Genomic DNA, 9,714 nt, shown 5'->3' with positions numbered 1-9,714 from the left:
GGAAAATAGTGTGAGCTGCTTTTGGTCTCCATTGTGGAGAAAGGTTGGGTATGAGAGAAAGGCTGGGTGTAAGTGAGAAAATAAATATAGCTGAAGATGCGTGTCAGATAAAAAGTAAGTTGGTGGGTGGGTGGGAAGGAGAGAAGAAAGCAGGGAAAGGGAAGAGACTACGGGGGTTCTCAGTTAAGGGAAAGAGGAAAGATAGTTATCTGCATCTGCTGTCACTGGGCTGGTGGTTGAGGGTAGCAAGGGGCTGCCTCTGAAGGTCCTGCTAGGTCCCTTGCAGGGTGGTGGAAGGTTGTATGCCTATTTAAAATGGTAGGTTTAGTTTGTACTGAAATTGTATCTGATGTGCCACGGAGAAAAGCAGGGTATGTATCAATAAATAAAAATAAAACATTCTGTATATGCAGAGTATGATAGGACACTGGAGAAATTAAGAGTTGTATGCATGCTTCCCATATCTCCATCCAGGCCTTTGTCTTTGCCAAATGCAAGTTGCATTGCTGGTAGCACAAATAACTTCCATCACAGAGAAAGGGAGCGCTGAATGGGGACAGGCAGGCACATATATAGTTTCCATTTCCTCTCCTCCTGTCTGACCTACATAATGCTGTACATATCTAGGGTGGCCAGCTCCAGGTTGGGAAATACCTGGAGATTTTTGGGGTAGGGGGCAGGGTTTGGAGAAGGGAGGGACTTCAATCCCATAGAGTCCAATTGCCAAAGTGGCCATTTTCTCCAGGGGAACTGATCTCTGTCACCTGGAGATCAGTTGTAATAGCGGGTTGGCAAACGTGAAAGTTGGCAAACCTATACATACCCGAGAGGGTATGCATGTGTGAATGAGAGAAAACACCCCTTCAAATACTCCATTCCTGGTGAGTCCACCTACAGTGGGTGTGGATTGTGTTCCACTGAGACATCTTTTATGACTTTATATCACTGCTCTGGAGGTCAAAATTTGGTTTTTGAGGTTTCTTCCCTGTTCATCCTTTCCAGCACTAATGCTGTGCATACTTTGTGACAAGTCCACTATACGTAATAGCTTCTGCAACTTAATTCAACAAATAGGTAAAGAAATGACACAATTAAGAACTTGGCATATCATTTTTGCTACCACATTTCTGTCTACTGGTTCCGCAAAGGCTGAAGTATACTGAGGTGTTAAAACCTAATGTATCCTACAGATGACCAAAAAGCAATCTGAAAACAGATCAGAGTAACTGGTTTTTACTGTAGACCTTCATCTTTTTCTGGATAAAGAGCTCTGCTACCAGGATTAGAATTATATGAGCTTCTGCAGAGATAAAGAGACACAAGATAAGCAATCTCCCCCCCCACCCCAGCTCAATTTAGAGGAAGACCTTTGGAGCATTCTTAAGCTTCTCAAGATGGTGAAATCAAAAACATCGACTCCCTCTTTCCTTCTCCCCTTTACACACTATAACATGCACAGATTGGCTTCCCATGTTCATTTATGATAATATAGTGTGTTATAATGAGAATGTAGGAAGTTCCTCCAGATTCTCTAAAGAAATGATCACATCCACATGAAGGAGCCCAATAGGTTTATTAACATGTATACAATTTGGGCCCAGAGAGCTACAACAACTCCTGCAGCCATCTTAACAACCATACTACCACAGCTACTTCTTCCAAGACACCACCAGAAGGCAGATGGCCTTTACTCCAAACATTAACTCTTCCTGAACTTATCATTCTTTGTAATTTTTTACCACATGCTGAGTCCAGGGTTGGGCTATGTACAAAATTTTTAAAAAGCATTCACCCGTCAATGCCAGAACCAGATGAGTGGGGTAGAAATTTCATTAAATAAATAAATGCACTCACAGTGCTTTTTTGTGCAGCAACGAAAATAATTCCAGAATTCTCCCTCTACCCCACTTCAACCGTTTTTCTTCTATATATAAGAACATAAGAAAGGCCCTGCTGGATCAGACCAAGGCCCATCAAGTCCAGCAGTTTGTTCACACAGTGGCCAACCAGGCCAATCTCGTCTTTCTTTCTAGGTAGCCACGTGGAGTATGCTCCAGGTTTATTGCTAGGGTTGCCAGCCTCCAGGTAATAGCTGGTTATCTCCTATTACAACTGATCTTCAGACGATAGAGATCAGATCACCTGGAGAAAATGGCTGCTTTGGCAATTGGACTCTATGGCATTGAAGTCCTCCTCTCCCCAAACCCCACCCTCTTGAGGCTCTGCCCCAAAAAACTCCAGCCAGTGTTGAAGAGGGACCTGGCAACCCTATTTATTGCCCTAAATTGGCTATGGTCTACTTATCATCATTATTTATTTAAAGTGTATACTGCTTTTCTGACATACATGCAATGTTTAGCATCAGTTTTGTGCATACAGAGAGAGCCCTCATCCACGGACAAATAGAAAGGAACCCCTGCCTGCAAACTAAACTTAACAGTGGAGTTCCATGTTAGCAACTAAAAATGTAATCAGGCATATGTTTGTGTGTGTGGTGTGGTGTATCAAAGGGAGAGAGAGAAACAGAGACCTGGATCATGGAGGGAGAGTTTAATTCTATGCCATTTTCCTGATAAGAAATGCCCTCCAAACATCTTTTAGCACTTCTTTTAGTCCCTGTATTGTTGGCATCTTTCCCCCCTACTGAGATGACATGAGGCTGTGGGTCAGTGGCAGAGGTTATGTGCATGCAGAAAGACCCATGTTCTCAATCTCTGGCATCTTTCATTAAAGGATCATGTCATAGGTGATGTGAAAGAACTTTCTCTGAGAATTTGAAGTACAACTGCCAGTCAGAGTAGGTAACACTGATTTAGATCAGTGGTCCAGCTCAGAATAAGGCAGCTTCATGTGACAGAATTAATCCCCTCTTCCCTAACACCACAGCTCTGATCCAGATCCCTCGCAACTACTTTCTAGGACCATGCCTGGAACTTCATTTCTCCAGTATCACATTTCGTTTTGACCCACATGTAGTCGGGAAGCAGTGCCACAGGAGTAAAGGGATGTGATAATATGAAGTATAATGTGTTTAAATCTGTGGAAAGACTGGGGTGGATACAACTATCTTCTCCAATTTAAGAGGCTCTTCCTCCGCTTAAGTTGGAGGAAGCTGTTAAGTCCGCGTGGGCAGGATTCAAGAGGTCAGAGACGGAGTTCAATGCAACCAACATTTATTGTAGGGTAGAACAGAACTGGGATACATTGGGAATGGTCCTGCTTATATGCCCCCCTGGCCACCTGTGGCCACTCCCCCCCGATCCGTGATGGGGGGGACAACCTTCCCATGCTCAATGGCGCGCGCTGGCTTAGGGCCAATAGCGCAGCCCGGTTTTGGCCAATGGGGCGAGCAGGGCTAGTAGCCTTTGCCCAGGACTCAAGCTCCTAGGATTTCCCCCTGCTTACCTTCTAACACATACATAACAGAAGCCTTCTTAGGCTGGAGGAAGGCTTTAAACTTGAGTCAGGCAGTCCAATCCTGAAGGGGGGGGCAGATGTCTACAGTGGCTGGGAGCGGCACACTCCGCCTCCTCCTGAGAGGCTTCCTGGCTGTCGCAGAGGCAAAAAGAGATTATCAAAATTTAAAAAAATTTAAAAGGGGGGAAATCCTCCATTGCCTACAACAGAAAAGCCCTGCTGGCAGGGTTGCGCTGGCGGCAGGGTCCATTGGCACCAGGACGCCAGAGTGTTTGCTCCTGCGCCGGTGTAGGTTCCACCTTATCCTGTGATGATGTGGCACCTATGCTGCCACGGGGTCAGGCTGGCTCCAAAGGAGCTTGACCCCCCCCCTTCAGGAATGGGCTCTACAAGATATAAATATTGTAATAAAAAGGAAATAATTAATCTTTGTACAGTGCAGTGGCAAGATGGGGTGGGATTACCCCAGTGTCGTAAACCAGTGTTGGGCTTTGAACCTGAGGAAGCAGAGTTGGAATTCATGTTCCCTCATCACCCATTTTGTATTTTCAGAAAGGAAATTGGAATAATCATAGTTATTAGGGGGGAAATCTAATTACAGTGTTTGAGAATGAATAAGGTGAGCATTGGTTCATGCTTTTAACCCCCAAAATGCTACAATGGGCTCTCCAGACAGCAATAGAGAATTATTTAAGATAGAATGAACATTACAGAAAATACCATTTTGTTGCTAAAGAATTTGTGCATACCCATTTCATTGCAAATTAATGGACAAAAACCTATCCCTTTCAGTCATGTTTGTCAGCTGGGATGGAAGAGTCCAGGTAGGAAAAGCAGAAGTCCACATAAATACAATTCCTATAAATTGATATTCATTTTTACAGTCATGTATTAAAATTTATCTACATACCGTAGAAGGCATAAAACTTTACTTGTAGAGTATACACAAGTAAGGTTTAGGATACTTCTTACTCATAGAAGATTATTATGTCTTTGGACTTCCTGCCTTTCAGCTATCTGCAGAATTTTATCTCAGTGAAAACTGCATATCTCTGAAGAAGCTTCTCATTATCCTGTGGCTTTTAAAACAGGCCATGTTAATGATTAAGATAGAATTCCCAGCAGTATAGACTGGTTTCCTGTGGTAAATTACTTATGGTTTGGGTTTTTTAAAAAGACAAGACTTTGAAAAACAGCGCCTGTTTTATCCAACTGTCTTTAATTAACTCCTGTAGCACTTTGCACCATCCCAATCCTCAGGGAAAACAAAAACCGTGTATGTGGAAAGTATAAAGAATAAGGGCAAATTATTCTCTTTTTTATCAAATATCCTGAATTTAAAATGTCATTCCTCGAGAAAATTCACCAGACACAGTCACTGTGAGATAAGCTCCAGCTATAATTAATTTCCTTTCACCTTTCCTTGAATAGTTCTTAATGGAGTGTTTTAAATAAGCATTTGATTTTGACAGGGATTTTTTTTTTTTGCTGCTAAGAACATTTTAACCTCTGCAGTAAACAAACTGGCAGTGCAATCCTTGGCAGAGTGACACCCTTCTAAGCCCATAGACCTCAATGGATTTATAAATGCCTAAATCTGCACAGGGTTGTATTACAAGGATCCAAACAAAGAAAATTGACAGAATTTGAAACTTTGATTACGAAAAATCAGGACCACCTTTTGTCAAATATATATATAAAATATTGTTGGCTATAGACACCACATCAGAACAAGTAAAGACATGTATGGTGAAGTGGATGCAAAACTTTGGGGAGATGATTCCAATGCAAATTTGGGAAAAACTGTGGAAAACAGAAATTAAATTCTCAAGATCACAAGCAGTAAGAGAGAACTGGTATAAAATGTTTTTTAGATGGCATTATGCTCCGAAAGACCTGCAGAAGATGTACAAAGCAAATCAGGCTAACTGTTGGAAGTGTTCAGAAACAGAAGAAACATATTTCCATCAATGGTGGACATGTAAAAAAATTCAAACCTTTTGGAATGTCATACATAAAGAAATACAAGAGTTGTTGAAAATAAGCTTTCAATTGGAAGCTAAATGTTTTTTATTGGGAATAACTCCAACTCAAATACCTGTAAAGTATAAAGAACTTTATCAATATGCAATGATGGCTGCGAAACTGTTAATAGCACAAAAATGGAAGGACAAGGAGACACTTGACTTAAAGATGTGGATTACAAAAATGTATGAATATGCAATGATGGCAAGACTTTCGGCACACACAAAGACACACCCAAAGATGGTGGCCTTTTTATGAAAGATACTGATGTTCTGATGTTCAGAAATATGTTTATTAGACAGAGTTATTAAGAACAAGAATTGATGTAGTATAAGAAAATTGTATTAGATTTAGGAAATAAGGCCATTAATAGATTAGAGAGATATTCTATGTAGATGATGAAACAGTCCATGCGCCGGTGAAAAACAGTGAATGTAATTCTATTTTCCTTTTCCTAATTTCCCCTTTTTTCTTTGTATTTTGAAAAATATAATAAAAATATTTTTTTAAAAACAATTCGTTGGGCAGTGCCCATAATGGCTTGGCATTTCTTTTTGTAAGCTAAAAATGTATAAATGCAGCTCTTAATAGCCTTCCCCGCTATATCTTTCAGCCTTGTTTTCCTTAGGATTCCCAGCCACAGGTGGCAGAAGAATTGATGAGTTTAAACATAGAGTTTTGGACAGTAATGACATTCGGGGGGGGGGGGTTTGCCAGAAGTGGTGTTGTGTGCCCTTATTTCCCTCATTTTTTTCACCTTCTGGCCTTGGAAGTGCCAGCAGTGAATGTTGGTAAATGGCAAGAGGCCTGCTCAGTTTGCTATCATGTTCCATTACTTCTGCTTTTCCACCTCGCCCACTCTAGGCTGACCACTATTCTCTAGCATAACTTTCTGCTCTCTCTGTGTGCAGCTCCTTCCCTGAACATGTGCATATTGCCATCTTTCTTCTTTTAATTCCCTCCTTCATTTCTATCTTTTCCATGAGACCTTTCCTTGTAATGAAATTTTAAAGTATGTGTACATATATATTTGTCTAACTCATCCCCCTTGTTATCTTTATCTCTCCCTTCCTTCCTTCTGTTATGCTCCCCCACTGTTATCTATTTTAGATAAGTCAAAATTGATAGTTATTCAGAGATTAAGTTGTTTATTTATCACACCCTGGATAAATTGGCAGAAATTGTACATTATTGCTGTCCTGTGAGAGAAGTGCTTCAAACTGTTATCTATAAAGACTCTAGCATTTTCTTTCTCTGGGACAAGCCAACCTGAGATTTAGATTTGACATAGAGTAATAATGTGTGTTACCCACTCTGTCTTTCAAAATGGATGTTAGTAGGTGATACTCTTCTTTATGGAAGAGCCCCAACCCCAATTTAACCACCAAAAAGCAGCTTTGCTTTGGATCATGGGATCTGCAGGTAGAAAAGTTGTGTGGGATGGAGAACATAGTAAGGAAAGGATTTGGATGAGATTGAATGGGGGAAAAACTAGTTCTGTATACAATTTCTACTAACAGAAGGGGGTAGTTTTTGCTGATTCCGCCTCCTGCTATAGACTTTCAATTTCCCCCTTATGCTATTCCTGTAACTCCCAGAAGCTAAATTTCAGGCGCTATTTTGGGGCAGGGGGCAGGTGAGGAAGTCCTGCTGGAAACCCTTTCAATCAATGGAGATTTTCCATGGGATTGAAACCTCATACTTATTCATACCTCAGTTTGATGCAGCTGCCTCAACACGAATCAAGCTGGCAATCAGGGTCTTTTGAGGCAGAAAAAATAATCTAGGCCTGAGTGTGGTTACAGTTAAGCATTCCCCCCAATGTTTGTGTGTATAGTATGTGTGAGAAAAGGTTGCCATGATGGAAGAACTACAGAGAAATCAAGAGGAACGGATTTGAAATGATAAAATCATCAATAACAGTTACTACTTTTGGATCTGTCAAAAACTTTCTTGTGAGTTGGAGATGCTGTGAAGTGTATGGCCATTGCCATGACTTGCAGATGCAGCAGTGGTTCTACAAGAACCTGGCAAGAACCTCCGAGGACAGATCACTATTATTATCTCACTAAAGCCAGGTCTGCACAGTCATCCTCATATACACCTTGAACTTGATAGAAGTTAGACCCATGTGAGAATATGCAGGGGAGTACCTAAGAAGATAAGGAGCAATGACTGATAAACATTCTGCATTTTCCTTGCTAAGAGGGAGCAGTCCTGCAGAAGCGGGCCCCTCCCAACACCCGTAGTTCATGAACCACAATATTTTGGGGCTACAGAAAGATCTAAGCAGATAACAGGGCTATCCTAAACAGAGTTACCCCCCATTAATTCAGTGGAATTAGAAGAGCGATTAGGACTGCCCTTACTGAAGCTATAACACAAACACCAATATTTAGTAATCTGTAACCATCTAACTGCAAAAATAAATGCTCTTCTGTTTCTATTTTGGATAATTTAAAATTAATCTACCAATTATCAAGAAGAGCCCTGTCTATCAAAAAAGAAAAAAAGATTCACAGTTACTGTTCAAATTAATAATAGAATTTATATTGGCACATGTCATCAATCCCATCACAGCAGAAAAGGATAATAGAAGACTCCTAAACATGACTGTTTTTCTTGGTGTAACATCAAGACACATTAGTAATACAGATGTCTTTAAATATTTTTTAATCTCCAGAGCTGGGAAGTAATACAAAAATGATTCCTTCTTTGTTTGCAGAACAAATAATCCCAAATCAAACTGAATTGCCAAAATCAAGCACACAAAATGAAAAGAGAAGGGACAAAGAGATAACCAGTAAGTGAACCCAGAGACGAGAACAAGACCTGTTTCAAATAGAACACACTGAATCATCTATCACTGCATAGTCAAAATGCAACATAAATAGGGTTGCCAGCAATGGGTAGGGAAATTCCTGGAGATTTGGCGGATGGAGCCTGGGGAAAGCAGGGTTTGGGGAGGAAAGGGGTACAACGTCATACAGTCAGCCTTCCAAAGCCGCCATTTTCTTTGGGGGAACTAATGGCTGTAGCCTGGAAATCAATTGTGATGCCATAGCTCCCTTCTTCAGATACTGATATTATGATTCTGAGTTCTCGATCTCTGAACAAAGCAAGAACTCCTTTGGCTTCTCCTCCTTTCTCCCTGTACCCCCACCCCCGCAACCTGGCTAGTGTTGTTCATACTTCAGCAAGTGGTGGCAGTAGCAGTGTGGCCAGACACTGAAAGGGAATAACAAAGTAATATTTGAGTCCTCCCCTTTTCCCTGTCACTTTGAATGCTGTTCTGGCAGTGTCTGACGCACCAAGTGTCCCATAGACTCTGTCCTTCAGGCTGCACAGGGAACTTCGTTTCCCAGGGGAAACTCTTCCTTCTCCCAAATGTTGGCTGGTACTCTGTCTGGCTAACACCAGCACCACCTCCTGAACAGCAGCTAGTAAGTAGGGTTGAGATTAATATGGAGGTTTTCGGGACTGGGAGTGGATGAAGGTTTGGGGGGAGATGGCAGAGGCTGTGTCATTCATTATGTTATTGGGAACACCATGGGCATTCCTGGCTTTCTATGACTCAGATGTGGGCTTTGGGTGGGGGGTTGAGATATTTGCAAAATAATTTGTCAGAAATGCAACATAATTTTGCCAAGCTAATTCTGATCTAAACCCAGGGTGATTCAGTCCTCAGTAATGTCTTTTCTGTTCAGTGCTCATTCTTTTAATCCCTGTGTTACAGTTACATAAAATCTACTACAAGATTTGGACATGTAATGATTATGGATACATGTGTGTGTGCTTGCATCATGTTTCATTCCATTCGAACCACATGCAGGAAACCTCTGGGCTCACCAACATGGGAACATTCACAACAGACATGGGTGGGGTTAATTAGTTACAAGTAAAATTCATGTTCAGTTGCCAACTCTATAAACTCACTAGCACTAGATTTTATTTGTGGCTCTATTATTTGAAAGGAATGGTGCTGAAATGACGATAACAGGATGAATGTGGGCCAATCTCAGGGGGCAATTGTATAGTGAGATGCATTCTCGCAACCCTAGAGATAACAGGATTTGCTTTATTCTCTCACCACTCCAATTCCCACCTGACTTTTCAAGAGCTGGCACTCAACAGAAGCATATCTAAAAATCCAGAAAGGGGATAATTTGATGGTAGTGACGGTAGCCATGTTCATTCATTCATAGCCTTATTTATTGGCATAGTAGCTAAAACATCAAGTACAAAAATGGGATAGCCAATACAAAATACAGG

The sequence above is a fragment of the Euleptes europaea genome, chromosome 9, assembly GCF_029931775.1.
Source record: "Euleptes europaea isolate rEulEur1 chromosome 9, rEulEur1.hap1, whole genome shotgun sequence".
NCBI lineage: Eukaryota > Metazoa > Chordata > Lepidosauria > Squamata > Sphaerodactylidae > Euleptes > Euleptes europaea.
This window is presented reverse-complemented; position numbering follows the sequence as displayed.